The 26,405-nt window shown below is 36.3% G+C and overlaps 1 protein-coding gene and 2 long non-coding RNA genes across 3 annotated transcripts in view; 1 reads left to right on the forward strand and 2 right to left on the reverse strand.

The window, feature by feature from the left end:
- Positions 1-2,606: 2,606 nt before the first annotated feature.
- On the reverse strand, positions 2,607-3,342 carry LOC141363195 (uncharacterized). Its single transcript, XR_012368686.1, has 3 exons — positions 3,247-3,342; positions 3,003-3,156; positions 2,607-2,918 (listed from the first exon to the last, which is right to left on the reverse strand). It is a non-coding gene; the product is annotated as an uncharacterized lncRNA (long non-coding RNA).
- A 3,086-nt stretch (positions 3,343-6,428) lies between these two features.
- LOC141363235 (uncharacterized) lies at positions 6,429-8,546 on the forward strand. The gene is made up of 4 exons (XR_012368766.1): positions 6,429-6,672; positions 7,497-7,723; positions 8,142-8,381; positions 8,463-8,546. It is a non-coding gene; the product is annotated as an uncharacterized lncRNA (long non-coding RNA).
- Positions 8,547-11,693: 3,147 nt separating this feature from the next.
- The window catches only part of LOC129449217 (N-lysine methyltransferase KMT5A-A-like), a 96,235-nt gene continuing 81,523 nt past the window's right edge, over positions 11,694-26,405 (reverse strand). Inside the window, exons 11-12 of the mRNA XM_073865770.1 lie at positions 11,965-12,060; positions 11,694-11,792 (exon numbers count right to left, since the gene is read on the reverse strand). The gene's annotated coding sequence lies outside the window, so the exon portion shown is untranslated. The remainder of the gene's footprint in view (positions 11,793-11,964; positions 12,061-26,405) is intronic.

The raw sequence follows: 26,405 nt of genomic DNA on the forward strand, positions 1-26,405 counted from the left end.
ATATTTATAATGACCCAATATAGTCCAGCTATGAGTAACCCACTTCTACCCTAAATAACCTTGAATTTGGTTACATGCCATTTTTGCCAAAATAACTTGAAGATATTCCAACAGGTGTTCAAGGTGTTTGCTTTCATTTCTTTTACATGATCTAAAAGTATTTGAATTGTCTATTTTTTGGCTATGGTTAGATGTCTATTAGACTTTCACTGGCAGCCCAAATTTAGCCTTGTTAGCCAAACATGCTTGCTGGGTCAGGAGGTATAGGAAGGACTTCAGTGTAAGACAGCACTGCATGTACAGTTTTCCCTAAAGATTGGTGTAGAGATTTGTGACGCTTTTAGAGCTTAGTGGTGTAGAAGATTATGACGCTTTGAGCAAACTTGTAATGCGGAAGTAGACATTCAGACGAATAAAAAGTCATTTTAATTTTACTTAGAGTAAAAGTTACTTTTTTACAGCGGGGAGAGGTTTCTAGTATAGTTCACCTCAAACTAGGTGTTTTTAATTGTAAACATCTTGACAATTAAAGTGCAATAACAAAAAGTTAATAAAATAAAAAGCTTTTTTATAACTAAAAAACATTTATGGAATTATTTAATGATTTTTACATGTGAGTTATGCACTTTTAAAACAAAAAAAATATTATGTCAGCAGCTAGTATCATTATAGTAAGGTTGTAATTGATGTATTGGTGGTAACATACATTATTTTATTAAACTATATACCTAAATGAGCATATAATGAGATGAGTGCTATGGCTATACACGAAACATCCTTTACACGTTTATTGTATTCTAGCTTTCCCAGACCCTGATGTCTTTCAATCTTTCTTTCTCTCTCGCTCTCTCTCTCTCTCTCTCTCTCTGCAATGTCTAATCATCTGCGCATTCTCGAGGACGTTCTTAAGTTGTGTTTGACTTGACGCTAAGCTGCTAGACCTCAGAAGATAATGCGCATGTATTAAAAACGCGTCGTGCAAATTAGCTGTTAAAACGCGGTCGGCAATTCCGTACTTAAAAGCATGAATCCTACCTGAATGAAACAATCACTTCGCGTCAATGGCCAGGGGTTTCTTTCATAAGAATTTAATTGAGGGTCATAGCCCGCGCCTGTCTCGTCCCTCTCCATGGTTCTTTTTGCGCGTTCCCCCGCCAATCAATCATCCGAGGCGCTTCTTTATCACCTTACTTTTTATTTTTTTTACTCAGTAACGGATATGATTTAAAATATAGCGAAATAGCCTACAATACTTTAAACAAAACATAGGCTACTTAAATAAAAGTACAGATTTTAAAAAACTACTCAAAAAAGTAAAAGTACACAAAAAACTCAATTACAGTAAGGTGAGTAAATGTAATTCGTTACTTTCACCTCTGCCTCACCTCTGCATGAATGCATAAAAATGTTTTCTTGATCGTTTATCTGCTTCTTTTCTCATAAAACGAAATTTGTTAATGTTTATACATTATATTCAGTATATTCAAATAGTCCAGTTTTAAAACATATAAGGATAAACTGATAAGTGATGGGAAACGTTGTTTTGTAGGTATATAGCTGATTAACGCGTCGGCTCCGTACACTTCTCTTCCACCGGACTGTGTGTCGGTGCTGAGGTAAAAGGGGCGCTGGCAGTGGACCAAACCACTGTGAGGCAAGGGAGGGGGGAATCAAAATATAAAACGTTTTTTGTTGGTGGTCCGTTTGCATTTGTGTTGTTTTACTTCTTACACAATTATTTTAAGTATTATAAATCACTAAATTATTTTCAATACACATATTTTAATGACATTTTAGGGGGGGACAACCCTCAGATAGAGGGGGTCCTGTCCCACCCGACCCCCCCAGCCTCTCGTACCTTATTGCTTACTTACACATAACTAACTTTTTATTACTCCCTCCACCATTTCAGTTTTCTCCTTAGCATGGCGTAGATATATATTTATATAAGTTTAAAAAAAATGTGTGCGAGTATTGAAATCAAGGTACATGTGTTCCACGAAGCATTAATTTCAATACTAAACACACACATTTCATTTATATAAATATATATCTATGCCATGCTAAGGAGAAAACTGAAATGGTGGAGGGAGTAATAAAAAGTTAGTTATGTGTAATTCTGTTTATTTCATACTGGCTCCAATGTAGGCTATCATACAATCTGAATAATTTACTTATGAAGAGTCCCTGATTACACGTTGCATGCTCTCTTATTTGTGTGTTTTTTAAAGACAAACCATCAATTTATGGAAAAAATTGATGAATTTATAGAGTTTTGAACAAAATTATATAACGTGTGTATACATATATATATATATATATATATATATATATATATATATATATATATATATATATATATATATATATATATATAAAACTTACAAACAATAGATTTAACAGCCCCTTTTTAAACACTTTCTTTCTAAAATTGTTGGTAATTAAAATATTACACCTAATTGTCAAAACTGAATACAGTATCCATTAATTATAGATGGACTTCATCCCTGCTTGAAGCAATACTTAGCAAATTGTGTTAACATGAAATATGAGAAACCTTAAAGATGTAAATGACAGAAACCTGTTATGATGCATGTTTTTTTTATTAAAACACATGCAAAGTTCAACGTTAAACTATTAATTTGTACATCAATACATCAATCCAAACAAGATGTTCAGACCAATTATCCTTTCCCTTCACACCAATGTGTTTCCTGCTGCAAAAAAACAGTCCTGGGTGCAAAATCCTGTGCACGCATCTGAGTAAAAGCCCTGCAGTTCCCCACGTCGGCCTCTTCCCCTATACCCCGGTGGGTACGACTTAAAAAGGACTCTGCACTCCAAGCATTCACTGATGCTATACATCCTTCTAAACTCTCTCTGGTAGCGGGGAGTGAAGCTCTGCCAGTTGACCACACCTAAAAGCGTAAAGACAAAATACAGGAAAGATAAATAAAAAGTTTAATTGAAGAATGTGCATTGAACAGGGTGTTGAATCTTACTGTCTAGCCAGGCAAAGTGTGCTGCTTTCCGAAAAACGTCTCGATTGACCACATCCCAAAAGCATCTGCATACCAAAGAAAGTGTCATGTATGCAGAGTCACCCATTGACAAAATAACTTCCATTAGGATTTTAGAAAGGATTTCCACGGAAAGCTGTTAAAACAAAAACATACATGTTTATTTACATTAAGTCATTAAATATTATATAAACGCTGACTACAGACAACCTTGGTTTATACAAACCTGATAGATGGTTGTCACTTCACACACTGAATAAGAAAAAAATAAGATATTATTTTATAATACTACCAAATAAAATATGAACTGTGCAAAAATTTTTGGCATGTAGGCATGTCAGCGAGTCCTCTGATTCTGACGGCGTTCTTTTACTACTCATAGTCTAAAACAAGGAGGGCATATTACGTGTTCATTGTATTTTCATTTTAACCGAGCAGCTATGGTTGCCAGTGTTGCCAGATAGAGTTGATGGTTTCCAGCCCAAAAGTTTTCCAAAACCCGCCCAAACGCACAAAAAACCGCCCAAAATATTTAAATCAACATTTTGGTTTAATTTGATTAGCATTTAGTTATTTTAACTTACACAATTAATGCAACATACTATAGCTAGCGACACCAGAACAGAACCACACTAGCAAAATGACACAACTTGTTCACAACAGCTACATTATGCTCCCTCGCCCACACGCACAATGCACTTTTACAGCGTATATTTAAGTGTTTTATGATTATTCAAATACCCAATTCGTTAATAACGTTTTTTATCTATTTATATTATTATTAATAATGTATTTTTACTCTTGATAAATAGGTGTGTGTGAGAGAGAGATCGTAAATAGGCTTACCTTAAGCAGTAAATGCAGAACAACAATAATAATAGGCTGTTGGTTGTGCGTTAACTTGCAAGGAAGCTGAAGAACACTGTGAACATCTGAACTTTTCAGAACTATGTACAGTCTGGCTGAAGTTCATGGTTCCACAATTGACTAAATGACAGCCGAACATTTGGTTCTGTTCACCTGAAATGCTCCGATAATTTATCCACGGCTCAAACACGTGTAATTGATGTCCGTTTCTCACTCCAGCTGCAGCCTGCGGAGGTCGCGTATGCAGGGTGCATACGTCATCAAGCCTGGTTTATTTGAGTTACCTGACCATTACATTCGCAAGGTATAAGAACCTTGGTATATTACAACAATTTACTATTAACTAAGAATAAAAGTCAACTTTATAACTGTTAATATTCTAAAACAAGACAGTCGATGACGTATATGGAGCCTAGAAATGCGACCTCCGGAGGCTGCAGCATTCGCATTGAGACACGGCCGATGTGTGACAAGCAATGTATACGTTGCAATCCGGAGTCCGTGTTGCAGAATTTGCAGTGCTATTTTCCGATTTAAAAGGCATTATCCATTTGCTTCAGGCCCGGGTCACTCTCCAACTCCTATCTGTAACATCTTGATTTCCCGCTGAGAGAGCTGGCTGGCTGCTATCACTTGTGATTGGCTAAACGCGGACTCATCATCGGCGTGGCGTCAACACAAACACATGCAGTGGGCGTGTGTTTAGTAACGTCATGAAATACATGCACACTTGGGTTTTTTGTTAAATAATTAGCCTATAAAATGCACGTTTCAAACCCGCCCAACTGATCCCAAACCAGCCCAATTTTTGCACAACCGCCCAAGCCAATTTTTACCCGCACAATCAAATTCAAAACCGCCCAATTGGGCGGGAACCTGCCCAATCTGGCAACACTGATGGGCTCCAGAGCACGTTGACACTGAATGAAGGACGCATGCGCTTTTAACTTGTAAACGCAAGGGTGTATGAGTCTCTGCTCTCGGTGGAACGAATTAGGAAGCGTACATTAAGGGCGCTCTGAAAAGCGGCAGCGCAGCCAAATGATTAAATTAAACCTCTGATTTTTAAACAGATGAGCGTTCCGGTACGCTAAAAGCACGTTCTGGGCGCACGAAGAGGTGGTGGTACGCTCAAGAGCTATTTTTAGAAGTGGCGGTACTGAGTACCGGGGCGTTCCGGCCCACTTAAAGCACTGTTGATCGCTAAAAGAACAAAAGACAAGAGGTAAATTGGTAAATATGGTACAGAGTAATGTTTCATGTAGGAACATTCTAACAGCTACATACATTTGCGGAGCAAAGTTGTCCAGGAGAACAGCACACCACCACTTCCTGATCAGAGGCATGTCATTCTGAAAAAAAATCATATTACACACATACAAAATAATCATGCATGTCTGTTAGGGGTGTAACGGTACGCAAAAATCACGGTTCGGTGCGAACCCCGGTTTTGAAGCCACGGTTCGGTTCATTTTCGGTACAGTAAGGGGAAAATGCAAACATTAAACTGCAGGTTGTTTATTACACTAAACTTTTTTTACAATTTGTTTACACTTTTTTAAACACTTTTTATTAAAATATAACATATAAAATATATATAAAATGAAAAAATAATAAATAAAATACTACTGCAAAGTTCTTTTTTACATTATTTTATAACAGAAGGTAACTCTTTTCTTAACCTTCTCTTAAACTTTTTCTACCAAAACCTTGAACTAACAAATTCAATTCCTGAATACATTTATCAACAATACGCCTACATTTTTGCCACCAAAAATGTTCTGTTTTGATTTATTTTGGATTGTTTAACTCACAGTATTGAATTGGCTATGTACCATCTCTGTATAAAAATAATATTACTTCTCTATGTGTAACTGCATAGCAAGCAACATGATGATATACTTATTATACACTCATTTTGAGATTAGTGAGTTGCATACATAGCCATCTTTGATCTTTTGCACGTTTCTCCTATTCTTTGCTTGTGTTGTCAATGCCCGGGTTACAGCTCTTCCGTGTCCCGACCAGCTGATCGCATTGTGACAATGATATGATTGACGTGAGGTGCAGATGAAAATCTGATCACGCATTCCTTATTCTCGCTGTCACAGAAAGCGCGTCTCATGAATGCGTAGCAACGAAGACGCGCAACCTCTCACGCACTTTTGAAAGAACAAAGCAGCGCGTTGACACGCGTTTAACATGCGCTTTTAGATACGACACGTAAACGTTTACATCAATAATCAAACGGATATACAACTAAGTAAATAAAAATCTTTCTGCGGGCCGAATTATGTTATATGTTTGACAGAAGACTTGCGCTGAACGAGGAGACTTTCGCCACTTAATATGTTCGTGCGGAAACGCACGTATTATGTTCCGCACAGGCGCACACAAAATGCATTCGGCCTTTCGGTGCCGTGCCGAAAGCCCTGAACCGAAACGGTCCGGTTCGAATACACGTACCGTTACACCCCTAATATATATATATATATATATATATATATATATATATATATATATATATGTTTTTTTTTTCAGGTTGCACATGTGTTGGACCCCAACGGTGACATGAAGGAACAAATTGTTTCTGTGGGATCAACCAGACTGTTGCGTTCCGATCTGTTGTCTTTAGGACTGTCAGAAGAAGTTGAAGTAAAATCAAATTTTTTCTTAGTCAAATGAGATGAAAAAATATTAAAGTGACTAATTTAATTTGTTTTATTTAAAATTATAGATTTTGAACTTTTGCCTAAGAACTATAAAGCACATCGCTTTCCGAATGGTAAAGTAACAGTCTAAAATATTTTATTGAAACGGCATAGCTTTGTTTGTATCTGATTATTGTTTCTTTGGGGCTTTTTACACCTGGTCACTTCATGCGTTTTCTCTGATCGGATAGCTATCTGATCGTAAAAAGACCAGGTGTAAATGCCCTCTGAAACGATTTCGAGACAGATTTAAATCCGATCACTCAAACCACTTCAGAAGGTGGTCTGGGACGCATTTCAGAGAAGTGTAAATGCATCTGGTTGATGAAACCACATACGTCGCGCTTTACTCCTCCCAAACGTAAACACGTCACTTGCAAGTAAGCTGGAAGAGCACCAAACAAACAAAGATGACACGCCTATTGCTTTATGGAGTGATGACAGCGGGTAAAAAAGCTTCATAGAAGCTTTACAAGAGTCTAATGACAAACTCAAATGATATTAAACAAAGAAATAAACGTTAAGAGAGAGTTTTGTGAATGGTTTTCCCGTCATGGACCTGTACATGAAATCACCGCGCTGTCACTCTCCTGCTGCGCTGTACTGCGAGCTTTAGCTCATGCTGAGCAAGGAGATGCGCGTCCCCTGCCTAACATACAGTACAACATACAATAAGTGCCGCCTATTGTTGCATAAACGTCATCTTAAGTTTTTTAAGGCGGAGTAATAAATAGTGTATTTGCATTTTGGGTGGAGGTAAAAGATCGGATTCATATCCTTTTTGCCAAGATGCATTTATGTGGCCAAATGTAAATGGAACAGTTTTAACAAATCAGATAGCTATCCGATCAGAGAAAACGCATGAAGTGACCAGGTGTAAAAAGGCCCTTTGTTACAGGATGTCAATGTATATGTTGCAAATTCCTATGTGGTAGTGACCTGGCTTCAACCAAATTATTGTTTCCCTGAGCTGTCCCTTTCGGTGAGTTATTGAATGTTGTATCTTATAAATGATTGTATTATCACTGAATATATAACATATTTCCTAGGCTCTAATGTTTCTATATATTTTAGCCTGACCTTGTGGTTCTGCCAGCATGGGTACCTGGCCACTGGCTACTCTGTGTAAGTATTAGAATTCATATGAGAACAAGGTTAACACAAAAGTTGTAATTTCAGCAATATTCAATATTAAAAACGTTTGCAATTAAAAAAGTTGCACAATGCCATTAATTACATAAATCATTACGGAGATGAGATATAGATGTATTTTCTCGACTCGATTCAACAATAAGGAATTGGACCGTATATTTGCATATTCAGGTTATAGAAATGTTCAGAATGTGTTCAAAGATTACAGTGGTTCTGTTTTAAACTGTAATCTTCTTTTTTTTTGGTTCATTGAAAATTTCAGTGATGTTCATGAACGGTTATGTATTAACAAACCCCAGATATGACACTTGTTTGCAACTGAGATAAAGATGGACTAATTGACATTGAGGACTTTTTCCCTAACATGTTGGGTATCTCATTTTTTTTACAGGAACATTGCAAAACTCATTGATGGCAGAGAGTGGACAGAGAAAACTGCCAAAACATATGAAGTGAAACATTTTATTTAAATGCTAACCAAGTCTATTCCATTACATAAATTATAACATTTTAAATTCTTACAAAGTATAGTAATCTGTGAGAGTAAAAGTATGTGCTTGTTTTAATCCAAACCTCACAGGGAATCCCGAAGCAGATGGGTGGGAACAACTGTGGGATTTACATACTGATGGTAGGTACAATTTGAATAGTTAGTGTTAAAAATTGTAAGTAATAACCTGCTAATTTTCTTGTTCTTTGTAAATTGTAACAGTACACTCTGTACATGGCTTTGGGTCTGGAATTTGATTTTACAGAGGTATGTCATTACATTATTCAGGTAGTTATTTGAACAGACATTAGGGGTGTAACGGTACGTGTATTCGAACCGGACCGTTTCGGTTCAGGGCTTTCGGCACGGCACTGAAAGGCCGAATGCATTTTGTGTGCGCCTGTGCGGAACATAATACGTGCGTTTCCGCACGAACATATTAAGTGGCGAAAGTCTCCTCGTTCAGCGCAAGTCTTCTGTCAAACATATAACATAATTCGGCCCGCAGAAAGATTTTTATTTACTTAGTTGTATATCCGTTTGATTATTGATGTAAACGTTTACGTGTCGTATCTAAAAGCGCATGTTAAACGCGTGTCAACGCGCTGCTTTGTTCTTTCAAAAGTGCGTGAGAGGTTGCGCGTCTTCATTGCTACGCATTCATGAGACGCGCTTTCTGTGACAGCGAGAATAAGGAATGCGTGATCAGATTTTCATCTGCACCTCACGTCAATCATATCATTGTCACAATGCGATCAGCTGGTCGGGACACGGAAGAGCTGTAACCCGGGCATTGACAACACAAGCAAAGAATAGGAGAAACGTGCAAAAGATCAAAGATGGCTATGTATGCAACTCACTAATCTCAAAATGAGTGTATAATAACATTTATTATATCATCATGTTGCTTGCTATGCAGTTACACATAGAGAAGTAATATTATTTTTATACAGAGATGGTACATAGCCAATTCAATACTGTGAGTTAAACAATCCAAAATAAATCAAAACAGAACATTTTTGGTGGCAAAAATGTAGGCGTATTGTTGATAAATGTATTCAGGAATTGAATTTGTTAGTTCAAGGTTTTAGTAGAAAAAGTTTAAGAGAAGGTTAAGAAAAGAGTTACCTTCTGTTATAAAATAATGTAAAAAAGAACTTTGCAGTAGTATTTTATTTATTATTTTTTCATTTTATATATATTTTATATGTTATATTTTAATAAAAAGTGTTTAAAAAAGTGTAAACAAATTGTAAAAAAAGTTTATAGTAATAAACAACCTGCAGTTTAATGTTTGCATTTTCCCCTTACTGTACCGAAAATGAACCGAACCGTGGCTTCAAAACCGGGGTTCGCACCGAACCGTGATTTTTGCGTACCGTTACACCCCTAATATATATATATATATATATATATATATATATATATATAAAAAGAGAGCATAAACTATGATCATGTTTTAAGATTTTTAGTGTAGCCACAAACAAATCACTACCATTTTCTGAAGATGTTCTGGCAATGGTTTGCCCCACACTGCTTTATTTGGAAGCATGTCCTCCACTGCCCAGAAGGGCTTGTGGCTTGTAGTCACACTGTGACATGTGTGCTCTTCACAAGGTGGCTGGACAGCAGCTATAAAAAAACCAACAACAACATGAATCATCACTTCAACTCAACCAAATGTGTCTAAACTTTCTACCACAACATCACCGTCATACCTAAAATTTGACTACATGAGTCTCACTAGTTTTGGAAGATTGAGGACTCTCTGCCATGACTGTACCTAAAACACATAGGCATATACACGTACATTCATATGTATAAAGTACGTGTATGTAATATATATTTACATGCACACAGTCATAATATATTACCCAAAATGATCTTTCCATTGCAATCAAACTGTAATTCTGTGTTTTCATCTGCAAGTTTTCTTAACTGTTTCATAACCTTATTGTTCCGTGCTACATTTTTATGGTGCAAAATATTTCTTGCCAGGAAAACATGGGACGATGGCTTCATCATATTCAGGAAGTAGTTCTTTTTCTTCATATCTGAAAAGAGTTGCTCAGCTGTCTGACTGTTTACTTTTCCTGCAAGCTCCGGGACAAGGCCAATCTTCCTCAAGGAATCCCTAAGATCCTTACTATTGTTCTGATGGAACACATCACATAAAACATAACGGTCACATGAACCAGTTACAGGGTGACCATCTTGATCAGCTGGTTCTTTTCGGTGGATAAGCCATGGCAAACTAACTTCCAGGTCATTTTCAGATGCCTTCTTGATATTCTCTTCCGATGGATGCAATCGACCTTCAAACGGATGAAAGAATTTCTTTGAACGGTGGTTTGCATTCTTGGCATTGAGCAAGGGCAATACCAGGCGTTTTTCTTAACATCATATAAGTGGCCAAGTCTGCTGTAATAGGAGCGTTTTTTTTCATACACAGACACATACAACTTGTTTAGTTGGTCTCCTATTTGTACAGACACTGACAATGGAACTCCTTCAGCCTTAGAATCCTTCTTCAGATTAATTAACTGATTCTTCCTTGCTTCTCCAAACCACTTCTGGTCAACCATCATAGACAGTGTTTTTTCTGGAAGATCAGTCTGTATTTGACCAACACGTGGACAATAGGATAAAGAGTGCAAGTGGTCACACTCAAAAGGCTTAATGCCACTCCTGTGGGCGAAGTCTCTGGTAATGCAGCACTCATCCAATTCACACTCAGACCTTTGTAATTGTCCCCAGGTATTTTTCAGAACATGGATTGGAGTAGATACACCGTGGAAAGACTTTTCAACAGCAAAAATTCAATTTTTGCCATCAACACACTGGCATCTTAAATACCTTTTGGATGATGGTAAGTCTCCCTGCATTCAGTGTGTCGTCTCTGGATGTGCTTTCTTAAGTTGTGTTTTAATAATGTCAAATTGCAGTGCACACACACAACTGTTTTAGGCTTTACATCAGATGTCCTCACACGTTTTTTTTTCTTTTACTGGAAAAGTTGCATGAAACAACAACATAGTTGAAGTTTAGTCTTTACTACTGCACACTTATAATCAGTGTGCATACTGCCTAAAGCAGGATTAGGATTGCAGCAGTATAACAGTTTCATGGTTAAAAGTAAGAAGATCGAGTTATCATCTCTCATACATTTGTTTATTAACAGTACTGTAATCTACCATCGCTATATATCAAATCTTAAATCCTAAGATCAATCTTTTATAATACATGCCTTCCATCCAGCAACTGCAATGAGCTTTTAGTTAAGGAAAAGTAATCATCTTTGTAGATGTTGGAGTAAATTTATCCTCAATACAATATTTTATTGTGCAGAATTGTTTGCCATTAAACCATGATATTTTTTGACACTGTTATTGTACCGTGAAAATCTCATACCACTGCAACCCCCCGGGTAGTATAAGTTTACAAATCAGTTACCTGTAGAACTCTTGACATTTCCACACTTTTGTTCCGCTTCATCTGTAACTGGTGGCCTGTCAAGCATCAGGTTTTCAGGTCTTATGTTTGAAAGAGACCCTTAAAGCAATAAAAGTAATTACTAGATAGAAAAGATCACTCTACATGCAGACGATTAGGCTAAACAAATATGCAATATTTTATTTTTGTCGCAAAGTCTGACCTCTGTTTATAGAAACTAAAGATGTCAATGTGGGACCATGTCTTTTTGATGTGTCACAAATCCTCTCACCTTCCAACGCAGGGCTCTCTTGAACACAAGATTCAGCTCCAAACCTCTCTGCTCCAGAGTTGTAAACACTGTGCTCCTGCTGGTTACTCAGACCCACTAGATACAACAAATATTTATAAAAATTATCAATTGATTCAGAAATTGAATTTCAGAATGTATTGCTAAAACCTTTAATCAAAATATTTAACATATTTAAACAACTTTACAATAACAAAAGACATACTATTGTGAACTAGGTCTAGTTCTTTAAGATCTGTGGTGTCTTTATTCATGACATTGTCCGTGTCAGATGTACTGACTGGAGTCAAACTAGTTGTAACTCCTGGTTTACCGACATCACGTGGCTCAGGGTGCATTGAAATGTGAGTCAGTAATTGTGACCTATTAATAACGGTCTTCTCACAAAAGCAGCAGTGAAAATGTGCTCTCTCTCGGCACTTGCCGCTGCATTTGACAATTAGGAAATCTAAAAAAGCACAATGCCATGCAAAATCAACATAGTTACTTAACTTATATTAATATAACTATAACGTGATCTATAGAAAAACATTTAATACAAATCATACCTTCAAATTAAATACATCAAAATCAAACAAACCTTTACTGCGGCTTCAAAATGTCTACCGACATGGATATGTACCATGTGGGAAATGGAGTTTGTGAAGCCACAAAATGGGCACAGTTTAAAAGTAGACTTCATATAAGCCTCGTGTTCTGCTCTGGTTACCACGGTGTGGTGGACCATGTTTGTTGAAAAATGTAGTTACGTTCTCTTGAATTTTCTAAAGTAGAAAAAAAAAACAGTTTCATTTATTCACCTGAATAACACTGTGATATTGTTACACATTCGATTCTTGAACATCGTGTAAAATGTTAACACACACAACCACTTTTACTCACCTCCTTCTATCAACGTGATTATTATTCTGCTGCTGCAGTTGCAAGCGTTTTAACGCTAACTGCCCCCTGCTGGGTCGGAGCAAAATGTCAAAGGCGGGGTTAACATATGTGGCGGGGCGACACGTGTAGCTCCGGCTAGAAGTGTCGTACCGCCCCATCGTCCAGGCTGCACCCTGGGGTTACTCGGTGCATTAGCTGTACAATACTGTTGATTGACTCTCTTTGAGCTCTGCTTTGAGATGAGGAAGCCTTACTTGTTTTAGATATGGCCATTTTTCCAGGTCCTGTTTGTTGAGGGATATTTTCCTGTTTTACTGGAATCTCTTTCTGAGTAAACACTTCTATAGTTCTACATAGTTTTCACTTTCCAGGTCTGACAGAATGTGACTATGTACAGGTTTTTCTTGTCCCATAGTACGAAGAAGAATCTCCATCTTTCTGCCTTTCAAATTCAAATCTACTCAACACAAGTACACAAATGTACTCTACATCCTGGCTTTCTCTGCCGCTGCTTTCATTTTCAACATTGTACTTGAACTGGTGTTTGATGAGGCAACAGAACTACGTCCAACCCAGGAACCTGTTCTACTCTTTTTTTTTCCTCACAGCAGAAGCAACTACAGAAACACTATCACCTGGATAAATGTCCTTATTTTTAGCAGCACTTGCATTCCTTACGTGTTCAATCCACTGTTCAGTAGTAAAAATAAAATCTCTGATATTTGATGATTTGGGCTTAAACCAGATTTGCTGATCATCCTTTTTTTCATCATCCTGCAAAAACTCTTGAAGATTTTCATTTACCTCAATACAATTTAGTAAGTGTACAAAGAACTTCTTGTTTAATTTTTTCCACATTTTCACTCCTGCAGTGCTTTTTGGGCTCCCTCTTCTGGGTCAGCAATTTCTTCTGCGTCATCCATCATTTAAAGAGTTCAGCACAATACAAAGATAAACGTAATAGCAAATTACAAATTACCTTTCAAAAAGTCCAGCCTCAAGAAACAAATGAAATGTTTCTATTATCCAAAGAGTCCAAAGAAATTTGTGCACCTGACTCTTCTTTGCTTTCACTTTAGTCCGTCTAATCTTCATCCACTTTTTGCTTAAAAAAATCTATGTTCCTAATTTCAGAAATCCTGTTCTAGCTTCACGCAATTCCAATGTGAAGAAGTTTTTTGACTAATGTCATTACATACTATACAAACTATAATTCTTTATTCACCATTTCCACATTGTTTATGAACAAGGATTTGATGCGATTTGCTTTTAAGTGTTTACTTTTCTTGTAGTCAAAACATAACATATGAAAAACAAACTCTGCCTTTAAGTTGTGCAACATAACTTTCAAAACTAAACGTTTCCCAATCTACAGCTCAGGCATAACATAAGTGTCTTATTGGATTGCTTTGTGGTATTTAGGAGTCAAAAACATGTGTCCATGCATGGTTTCATATACTGAGTACTTTAAGCCCATATATTCATCAGAATATAAATGTCTCTTTTGTGTGTGCAAATCTGTAAAGGAGCATGTCTGTGACGATCATGTTTAAAATACTGTCTGAAAACTCAGCTGCTTGCTCAGTGAAGTAGCTGTCCGCACATATCTGTCCATACTGTGATGATTTACTAAAAAAGAAGTTAAATATGGTTAATTAAAGTTAAAAAATAAGTTAATTAATGATATTTATTACTAAAACAAAATATCATTATCATACATTTATGTTATTAATTTGTTATCATGACTGTGTAAATATAAACCTTATAAACCGCAATCAAACTAAAAGACCTGCTGTATTGGAGCACAGCTTATTAACGTTATTAACGTTACAACAATTATACCCTTGGTATAACTTAGGCTGTTATCCGTTGTTGCATACATTGTGCGGTACATTTTCACAGATTGCACTGGCCATTGTGGTTAATAAGTAGTCATGCTGTTGCATTGGGGGGCAAAAACAAAACAAACAAAAGCCGCTTATCCAGTATGTAAATACACACAGACAATGACGCTCCCCGCTGCACACTTGAATCTTCGGAAAAACAAGCAGATTTCAACCGCAAAATGTACTCTTTTAAATATACCAAAACTGCTATCTCTAACATGGAGAGGCTTCTTCGTGATCTCAATGATTCTGCAAAAAATGAAAAATCTGGTCACATTTGTGTGCAAAAAATCATGGTCACAATTAAGGCCACATTTGAGTGAAAACCATGGTCACATTTGTGTGCTGAAAAATCATGGTCACATTTGTGTGAGGAAAAATCAAGGTCACATTTGTGAGAAAATCATGGTCACATTTGTGTGCGGAAAAAAAATATAAATCACATTTGTGTATGAAAATCATGGTCACATTTGAGTGTGGAAAAATCACGAATCACATTTGTGTCCGGAAAAAAATATTAATCACATTTGTGTGTGAAAATCATGGTCACAATTGAGAGAAAAATAATGAATCACATTTGTGTGCAGACAAATCATGGTTACAATTGTGTGCAGAAAAATCAAGGTCACATTTGTGTGTGAAAATCATGGTCACGTGTGTTACATTCTTAGATGGTATTTGATGAGTTAGATGGTATATCCAGGGTATATTTTATGTAACAGTTGAGTTTAGAAAATTAAAAAGTTAAAGTAAAATAATTAAGACAAACAACCACTTGGAAAACAAAAAGGAGCATTTTATTACGAGTTCAGACTCCACTCATTTCATGTCAAAAAGTAGGTAATGAAAACAGTGGAAGCAAACAAAAAGGCATCAGGATGGGTTTAGCCCAAAATAGTAATAAACATAAAGCCCTCTACCTAGGAATATTAAACCGGCTAAACTGTCGTCAAAAGGCTGATGTTTTATGGAAGGGGAAAGAAAAAAAATCACGGAAGTGTCACATTTTAAATACCTTGGCATTATTTTAGAATACTTTTAAAAAGCATGTTAAAAAGTGGCTAAAACCATCAGCTAACTTCAGACACATTAGGCCATATTTAACTAGCCTGGTCCAACCAGACTCTTGTACATTCCTTTCATTTGTACAGATAGTCTGGCCACGCTCCATTGCAAAGTGTTACTTCTGTTAAGGAGGGTCCTCTGTTAAAGTTTAACTGCCCCAGAGTCACTCAGGATCTGCCATCACTAACGTGTGGTCGTAACGTATATCATGAGGCGAAACCGGCCGGAAACAACAAGTCGAATGATCAGACCAACAAAACTTAGCAAACATTGTTCTTGCTCCAGCTTTAACTTCTGTATTTTCGGCAGTTTTGTAACAACGGACCAAATAGCTTTGCTCACGTCTTTCTCCGCTGCCATTACTGAACTACAACTCAAACTGACGCACCACCTAAATGCCACCTCTCTCTGTTCGCTGATTGGACCTGCAGATTTTTGCAGGAGAAAACGAAACTCTACACAGCAGTCCCAGATGTACTACTGAAGTGAAATGAAAATTAAGCAGAAGCACGTAGGAGGGCGGAGCCAGGCTAATATTTAACAACAAAGGCAGCCAAAATCTTTATGCAGCCTTGATTTTTTCTCATATCATACCGTTTTCACAAGCTGGTCCCAAGCAAATATGACAACTCTCAAATCATTAGAAACCCTTTATAAGCAAATTAAAAATATTAGATCAAAAACCTATCAGCCATCATCACAGTAATTATTAATAAATATAACTCATTCAATTTTAATTCAATTCTAGATGCCTGTCCCATTTTTTAAAATTTTACATGTACTTGCACTTGGTGAATTTATAAAACTGAAAGAACAACTACGGTAGGGCAAATAGGGCAGCTACCAGGGGAGACTGTGTTATACAGTACAGGCGAAGTAAGTTTGGCCAAACAGTCTTCTCAGTGCGGGCCTCAAATTATTGAAATTGTCTCCCTACTGAACTTAGAGTACCAGCTATTCATTATTTAAATTTAAACTTAAGAAATAGATTAAAAAACACCCAAAACTGCAATCATCAATAGTTAATTTATCTTAGGTACTGACCATCTTTGTATTGTACTTATTATTATTATTATTATTATTATTATTATTATTATTATTATCATCATCATCATCATCACCAATCTAGTTTTTCTAAATTTATCTTGTGTTTTTCATGCATTTTATTTTTGTACTATGATACAGTGTTGACCTGCCAAGGGACTTCAGAAAAAAATAGCTCTTTAGCTAACTCTGCCGCATTTACATTGTAAGGACCCACCCACTGCCCCAACGATGGAATCAAATGGCATGGGAGAAGGGGTCTCATGTTCTTTCGTGTCTTGGCACTTCTAAAGGAATAATTTCAGGATTAATTAAAATTCTTTTGACCTCTATATTTAAATTATAATCTGACTCCTAACCCTAAGTAAGAATTTAGTGTATTATTCCAATTATCTGTTGATCATAATTTAGATATTTGATTATTTATAAATTCCCATAGTCTTAGTTATTCATTCATTAGGTTCATTAGGACCCGATATCGCACAGAGTATATGCCGGCCGTTGCGGACACAAAATTGTCAGTCTGGTCTTAGTCAGAGGTTGCCGGGTAAACTAATATTTTTATGTCTGGCCGCTCCATGCTTGCTCAGATCATAAAAATAGTTACTTTAGTCTAGCGCTCATGCAACTTGCTAAGATAGACATAAATCTGAGAGTTTTAATGAATGTGCCCCATGCTCCATTCGACCATCAAAACACCAGTCTGATCATATCCTGACAGAATAATCTTGCGGTAATAACAGACTCCTTCTAATTAGTCTAACTAGTCATAATAATTTCTGAAAGAATTAAAATAAATCAATACAATCTGAAGAATTAAAATGAATCAATTATAAAAAAAATGTATACCAGGCAGGTTCCAGCTTAAAGAATATCATAATAATACAGAATATGATTCAATTCCAATTAAAATGATCAACAGTTGCAAAAGTTACAAAGTCATACCTGGCAATATACACTCTGGCTACAGAGTACTTCTATCATGAATATAATACACCCAAAATGGTGTAGGAAGATTCTTGTTAAAGGTTTCTTCCATGATGTTTGAATACACACAGAGTGTGGGAGCTTCTGGGTACAGAATGGCTCCCAGAACATTTTGCCAAGCCACCTTTTATACACAGCTTGAGAAAATTATCAAAATCTAGTTTGACCTGTACCAAGTGATACTAAAGAACACTTGGCACAGGTCAAACTGGATTTTGACCAGGTGATACTAAAGAGCACCTGGGGCCTCATTTATAAAAGTGCGATGTAGAAACTGTCCTACATTTCATCTAAGACCATTTCTGAAATGATCGTAAGTGTGATTCAGAGAAAAGGAGCTTACGCACAAAAAAACATGCGTACGCCGCTTTTCCAGATGTGCGGTTTATAAATCATTAAAATTGTGCGCAGCTTTTAGAACTCCGCCTTGTAAACGCCCCTAATTCATTAGCATATAAACATTAAATTTTCAAAAGTATTTGTGTCTTCAAAGTTTTGTTTCAGTTTGCCATGCCTCCTGCGCGGCGGTGTTAAAATAAGATATTTTCGACTTTAAAATTCAAAGATCGTATCTTAAACTGTCGGAATATATTCCATATGGATTCATTTGGATTTACAGATGTTTAACATAAAAATCAATGCATGGGAATAATTTATATTAATTTTTTGAAATACCCATCACTCTTAAATATCGCATGTCCCTTGGATACATCGAGGCTTCACAATTTAGTTCCTTTCACGTCGTTTTAATCATTAAATTCGATCGGTTTTACTTTCATTCAATAAAGCGCATGTTCTGTAACATTTACATGTGCGTTAAACACCGCAAAACAAAAATTTTGTTTGAAAAGATGACGAACTAGAAAATCGTTTTCTGAACCTATAGCTTGGGCGCCATCTTTTTGCATTAGAATAGGCCTACATTTTAAAATATCAAAATAGACCAACATATTTTGTTTTAAAATATATTCTAAAACCTGGTTAAATTATTTTGGAGTAGCCTAGTAGGCCTTCTCCACAGTTTGTTCATTTTCTGTGTGCATCATTGTTGCATGTTTTTATGTTTCTATTCTGAATAAACAAACAGTGCAATCAAAAAGATGAATCCAAGGCACTCTTCTTCAATGAAAAAATTTTAAAAAGCCTTTATTAAACTGGCTACTTCATGTTAGAAAGTTAAAAATACATGGGGTATGGAGAACAACCCACGCGTAGCGGCACAAAACAGCCTTCTTCAGTGCAGTTTACATGCTTCGTCCTTATTGCATTAGCTCATTAAGATAATTCTAAACAGATTTCTGTAATTCAAAAAACTCTGAATTGTAGTTGAGAACCTCACGGCGCACTATTAAAACATTGTCGGTAATGTGTCGGTCGGGCTGGGCTCGGACACAACGTGCAGTGGCTTCGGTTGTTTTTTTGTGCCCGATCTAAGATCTAATACAGATGATGTTGACGCTGTAAAAGTTTCGAATATTTATTTATTTATTATCAAACATATTCAACACTTTTTTACATTAGCCAAGGGATGAAAGAGAAAAATAATTAAATAAAAACATGGAAATGCTGACATACATTAATACATTTAGCAGCTTTCTTGTTTATCAGATTATTAATAGATTTTAGGTAGCCTATTGCTTAACTTCTAATTGATAAATACGGAATAATGGTTTATAATCACCATATTTACATTTATTTATAATAAACGTTGCAAACAAAAGTAACACATTAATCAAATAATATTTCTTATGTAATAATATCTAATTAAATATTTAAATAATAATCTAACTGTTTTTTCTTTTTGAATAAGGACAACTCCAAAACAAATGAAAAAAATGTTCTGCATGTTGACCACAAAAGGTACAAAACAAAAAGTTTTGAATATGCCTACCTGCAATACTGCAATATTGCCACAAGGAAACGTACGTACGTCAAGTCGGAACCTGACGTGGAGGTAAGTACTTTTCCACGTCAAAGACAAGTTTTATAAATCTGAGCGTTTGAGTGTATTTGATCGTCTTAGATCAAATCTGTGCGTAAAAACGCTTTATAAATGAGGCCCCTGTTCAAACTAGCCAGAAGTATCTGGCAAAACCCCACCTCCATCTTCTATCCTAAGTTCTAAAACCTTGATCCATCTTATCTTATCTTATGACTTATAGAAATGAGACCTTTTTACTCATCGCACCATGACCTTTAAAATAAAGCCAAACATGAATATAAAATTGCAATCTTAGAACATCATATATATTACATTATATATATTTCAGCAGATACCCAGGGATGTGAGCCTAAAGGCTAACAGTGCAAAAGCCTTTATAATGAAGAGATTAGGAGCACAAAGAGTTTCATGTCTGTAACCAGTTTAACCTGAGGGTCAAATTTGGGGTAACAACACCACCTGAGGTTTAATGGTTTTATAGTGTCTCTTCATTAATAAACTTAAAGTTTATTATATACCAGCTGTACTACAACATTGAGTGTAAACAAAAAATTGATTGATTGATGTGCATTGTCCTTTTCAAATAAAGGGAAAAAAAAGAAAAACAAAACAAAATGCACTGCCTCCCTAACTAGGGAAAAACAGGAGAAAATATTTAATAGAAAAAGTAAAAAGCGGGCACCCAAAATAAAGTTTCAATAGGCTTCAACTAGACTCTCAGCAACTCTAAACAACGTTAGTTGCTTAAAACTCATCAAGAAGTACAACGTATATTCAAAATAAACGGTGTATAACAACTAGTGATGTTAATCCTGATACCGAGGCTTCGAAGCGTGTATCGAGCACGTTCGGTATTCCCCGGCGGAGCTCTGTATCGAGGCATGTGTCATTTGAGGGCGATGACGTCACTGGAGCTTGGATATAATTCCAACACCTCATCTATGCTGAGGCATTACCGTGCCCTGCATGATAAGGAGACTAGAGCTGGACCTAGCCAAGGTAGGGATATATATATATATATATATTTATATATATTATTTATATTTATACACACACAAACTTTTTTTAGGTTCAAGGAAACAGGAATTGGATGAGGCCTTGGTTGATATGGTGGCAAAGGATTGTCAGCCATTCACCTAGAGGATAAAGGGTTCAGGGCATTTGTTCACAAACTGGACCCTACATATATTCTGCCTACAAGACAGGTGTGTGTTATCATTGATATGCACTCAAAATATTTATATAAAGAATTCCACATGCAATTATCTTTCATTTTATTTTCAGACTCTAAAATCTATGTTGGCAGAAATATTCAAAAAGGCAAAAGAGGAAGCTAAGGCCCAGGTCAAGAAAGCTGTGGCAGTAAGCGTGACAGCAGATATGTGGACCTCAATGAATATGGACACTTATCTGTTACATGCCATTTCATAAATGAGGGAACACTTAATACAGTTCTTTTAGGAGTGCAGGAATTTCCAAAAGCACACACTGCTGCAAATTTAGCAGCTGTAAAGGCTACTATCATGGAAGAATGGGGAATTACCCAAAAAGTAACTTCTCTAGTTACAGATGCTGCAGCCAATATGTTGGCATGTGCCAGGGAGCTCAATTTAAAGCATTCTGTTTGTATTGCACATGTTTTAAATTTAATGGTGAAAAAGGCACTAGACCAGACTCCTGGGGCCTCATTTATAAAAATGCGACGTAGGAACTGTCCTACATTTCATCTAAGACCATTTCTGAAATGATCGTAAGTGTGATTCAGATAAAAGGAGCTTACGCACAAAAAAACGTGCGTACGCCTCTTTTCCAGATGTGCGGTTTATAAATCACAAATGATCTTAAAATTGTGAGCAGCTGAATGCTTTTAGAACTCCGCCTTCTAAACGCCCCTAATTTAATTCATTAGCATATAAATATTACATTTTCAAAGGCCAAATTCTCTGACTGCTACAACGGCGAGTGGTAAGAAAACATATTTGTTGTCGTTTGCTTAAGTTTTTAATATTTCTAAATTCTAACATGGAAACTTTATTGACATCACTCAAGTTAAGGCGATTATTAATGGATCTTTCAATTCACGGGTTTCATTTAAATATAGTTTTACACGTAGGCTAAAGTAATATTTGTGTCTTTAAAGTTTTGTTTCAGTTTGCCATGCCTCCTGCGCAGCGGTGTTCACTGTGTTCACTTTACGATGGCCAAACAGTACCTGTACCATGATTAGGCTACTATGGTTTTTAAAAGGTAACTTATACTTGTGAAATTACTATAATATTAATAGAAATATATATATATATATATATATATATATATATATATATATATATATATATATATATATATATATATATATATATATATATATATATATATATATATATATATATATATATCCAGGGGAGACGAGCTTGATTCCTGCCGGTTTCCATAGTGAGAGCGGCGCGACCAGATAACTTTTGTGCGCTGCGGCATATTAAATATATTAAAAATAGTTTTTCTGCCTGAGAAATACAATGTGTGGCGGGAGTGCGTGACAAAAGACCTAAATGAGTGACTGTCACGCTCAATGCGTGACACTTGAGAGCCCTGATTTACTTATCCATTAAAATCAGCTGAAATGTAACAGTTCAATTCAATTTTATTTATATAGCGCTTTTCACAATACTCAATTGTTTCAAAGCAGCTTTACATTAATAGAAGCAGTAAAAGCACAGAAAAACGACAGATAGCACAACATAATACACAATAGCATAAGCAGTCAAATTTGCTGCGGCTATGACTCGACATTATGAGCGAGCGTATTACTAATGTAACGTCTAGGAGAAGAAGCTAAGTTAAGCCCAAGCAGGCTACCTCCCCGGGGACCATGGATTAAAGTGAAAAAAATTCTTCTGACTGAAATTTTTTTCAAGTCATATTTCTTTAACTAAAACTTAATGTAGGCGAGACCAATAGCATTTTAAGGGGAGATTTTTTTTGCCATTAATTCCATATTAAAGTCTCCTTGGCATATATAGGTAGCTGTAGTTTGCATGGCATTTAAGATGAAGGCGAAACAGCTTAATAACTCACTATATAAAAAGAAAACATGAATATCACCACCTTTAATGAATCTTTTATTATTTATTAATTGTAAATGTATTTATTTTAGCATTTACTAATATTTTTTTAAATCAAAGTTGAAACTGTTAACATTAGTGAATGCACCATGAACAACCATCAATTACTGTAATGACATAAACAAGAATTCCTTAATGCTTATATACTCTATATTTCAAATTATTTGTTCATAATGCATATACTAATGTGAACAAATACAACTTTTTAATATCATATTATTCAGTACACATAAACGAATTATCCAGGGTCTGTTCTGTTCACACAACAGTTTACAGTCACAGCTCTAACCCAGTAACGTTATGTATGAATATAAACCCTGAACGTGTAACTCGAGTTAAACTCGTGTACAATTCGCACAGGATGTCTGTAACCATAGTGACAGTTGTTAATTGAATGACTGTACCTTTATCAACAAATTATTATGTTACATAGAGGCAGCGCTGATGTGCTATTTATGCGCAATGGTTCTGCTGTTTACTTTCTCCTAAGACCTAAATGGTCGTGTTTATATGAGGATACTTGCAAAGACGGGATTTTTGACGCATATTTGTATTTAAGGCCAATAAAGTGGCAAAAATACTCACACGCTAAATGAGAAGCGAATGCGCGGCTTACGCGTTCAGCTCTGACACACAAACAGCGGACGCATTTAGCACTGTTGTATGGCTTAATATCACTTGTTTATCAATTGCGGCGCTTAAATATATGTACAAATGTTACGTTTTTTGAGACCACACGCAAATGAAACTGCAAGAACCGACAAGTGGATGACATCAAAGTGCCACGAGAGCATTTCGGAAGCAGTCTCCTCTTATGATTCCTGAAATCGCTCTCACGGGATGTGGATGTCATCTGCCTCTTGGTTCTTTTGGCGCCACATTAAGTTTACCCACGAGTTTAACAAACCTGTTGTATCAGCAACTAGCCTGATGAGCATAGCATTCAAAAACGGGACGCGGGTGATCACGTACGTGAGAAATCATTTACCCCCAAAATACAGGACCCCTAATCGCAAAGACACGAAAATTACCTGGCGGTTTGTTTTTCTTATCCCACGAACTGAAAGGCTTGCCAATCTTCATCATTTCGCTAAGCCAAGTCAATCTCAATTGGTCTTTTACACCTTTATCAATCGCCAAAACATCGGAGCCTTTCTGCATTACAAGTTTTACCTCAGCTTAACGTGTTACAGTCAAAAACCCGGAGTGGATCCGGTGCGCAGTGATTACAGAACGCTTGGGTGGAGAGAGGAACGTGATTTGGATCCACTCCAGGCTTTGATCACATCCAACTTAAAGTTGAATACACGTCGTCTTTATGAAAAGTGAATTTAATAATTTTGCAATTGACAGAAATCCGTCTAGCGACGGAAAACTTTAATCCATGCGGGGACACATTACAAGTGAAAAAAATTCACTTACATATTATTTATAAGTTATTATTTTCATTAAATTGTATCAATCATAAATTTTATAATAAACTACAAATATATTGTTTTTACATTGTGTAAGGGATCTCAGGTTTCGGAAGGAGAACAAAACTGCAATCGTTCCCCGGTTTCGGACACAATAGGTCTGAGAGCGTTGCTAGAGTATGAATATATTGTATTGCAATATGGAGCGTTTAAGTATTAACCTTAAATCAAAACTAAACAACAGATTTGTAAATGAAAAGGTTTAATTACAGTACTGACTTAAAGTTACAGTTGAAATGGTCACACTATAAATGCATAAAATGGTAAATAATACAAACAATTGACTGTTTCCAATGTATGTGAGATATTACCTGATAAGATAGAGAACAGAGAAAGAAAGAAAGTTTAGAAGAAAGAGAACTGGAACCTAGGCCTTATGGCCTGAACCCCAGTGAAGAAGAAAGTAAAGGGAAAAGGCCAATGCAAAAGCCAAAATGCAAAAGCCCAGAGCTCATAAAAACCTTGACCTTTATCCTCTATCTCTTGACCATGTGCCTAACTTGATACATTCAAATTGACCAATCAGAAGATCACCTTTAATCCCCACTGTACTTGACCAAACCCAACATAATACATTCAAACTGACCAATCAAAAGACCACCTTTAATCCCAACTGTAAAGTCTTTGATCACTATCAGCACAGGAGGTTTTGACAAGTTGTAACCAAGTATTCAATTCCTATATTTTTAATCTTACAATCCGTCCTTTGGCAACATGGGCCACACGTCAGAAGATCCATGATGACACAGTTCATAAGATTATGCTTTTAGTTGTGTGCAGTGGTCATCTTCAGATCATCTTATTGTCCAAACTGGTTGCTGATGAGACTTGAAGACGTCCTTCTCCTTTAAGCCCTGCATGAAAGGCTTCACCGAATGGAATTGCACCTTTCATAGTCATGCAGATTTCCATCGATACTTCACACTTTCACAAGAACAGGCCCTGAAGGGGGACTTCACTTTTGTCCTTCTATTTGAGGCAACACCCAAGATGTAAAACAGCAGGAATCCTGTGATTCAAGCAAATGGCACAACAAACAGCAACCCTACATGGCATTTGTTACTCAAGTTTTAAATGGTCAGATTGGTCTTCAGTCTAGATCCCTGTCAAATACAATAAAACATGGTCAAGGTGAGAATAAAAGGAAAAAAATAATAAAAGCTCTAACATTTGTTTTTGGAAACATGTAAACAAAATGCTTCTTTTAAACTTAGCAAATGTTAGTTTTAACAACTAATTTGTCATCAGAAGATACAACAACAATATAGTGTAACCAAATACATGATTTTTAAAGATCTTAATTTTCCAGTATAACCATTATAAATGAAATGAACAAAATGAAAACAAAGAGCATGATAGTTTTAAATGTCTTGCAAAAGAGCAAATTAAATGTAAAACATAATAGCAAAATTAATGAAATTATTACACATAGACTCTTTATCAAGGTTTCAATATTTGAGACATAAAACTAATCAAACTTTTTGAAAAGAAACCAAAACAGATGCTTAAAATCAGACAGTCTGAAATAATGACTAAAGTGAGGCTAATTGTGTTCAGGGCCGGCGCCACCTATAGGCAGAGTAGGCAATTGCCTAGGGCCTCGAGCTTAGAGGTGGGGCCTCCATTGCCATGAAATCCCTATACGCTAATACACCAATCAGGATGAGCAGCAACAAGTGGTCTCTTTGTCTATTGGCTCTATTGTCACTCACCTGTAGTGAAACCACTTATGTGGGTCCCGCAGCTCCCGCCCTCTGAACGTTAAATAAGATTGATATGCAAAAAAGTTTTTTTCTGCAAAAAGTCAAAGGTTTATTATGGCGCCTAAACGAGTGCATCCTTCGGGGCTGCTAAGCGAAAAGCAAAGCAGGCACGCATAGAAAGTGCAGCGTGTGATGAAGGTATGTGATTTGTCATCATCTTTTGAAGTAATTGGTAATGTAACCTGTGCCGAATCCGGAACATTCGCTTTATTTCACTGACTTTGCCGGTTTAATCTGACTGAGGCGACCGTCGTAAC

Source organism: Misgurnus anguillicaudatus, unplaced genomic scaffold, assembly GCF_027580225.2.
Source record: "Misgurnus anguillicaudatus unplaced genomic scaffold, ASM2758022v2 HiC_scaffold_33, whole genome shotgun sequence".
NCBI classification, from domain to species: domain Eukaryota; kingdom Metazoa; phylum Chordata; class Actinopteri; order Cypriniformes; family Cobitidae; genus Misgurnus; species Misgurnus anguillicaudatus.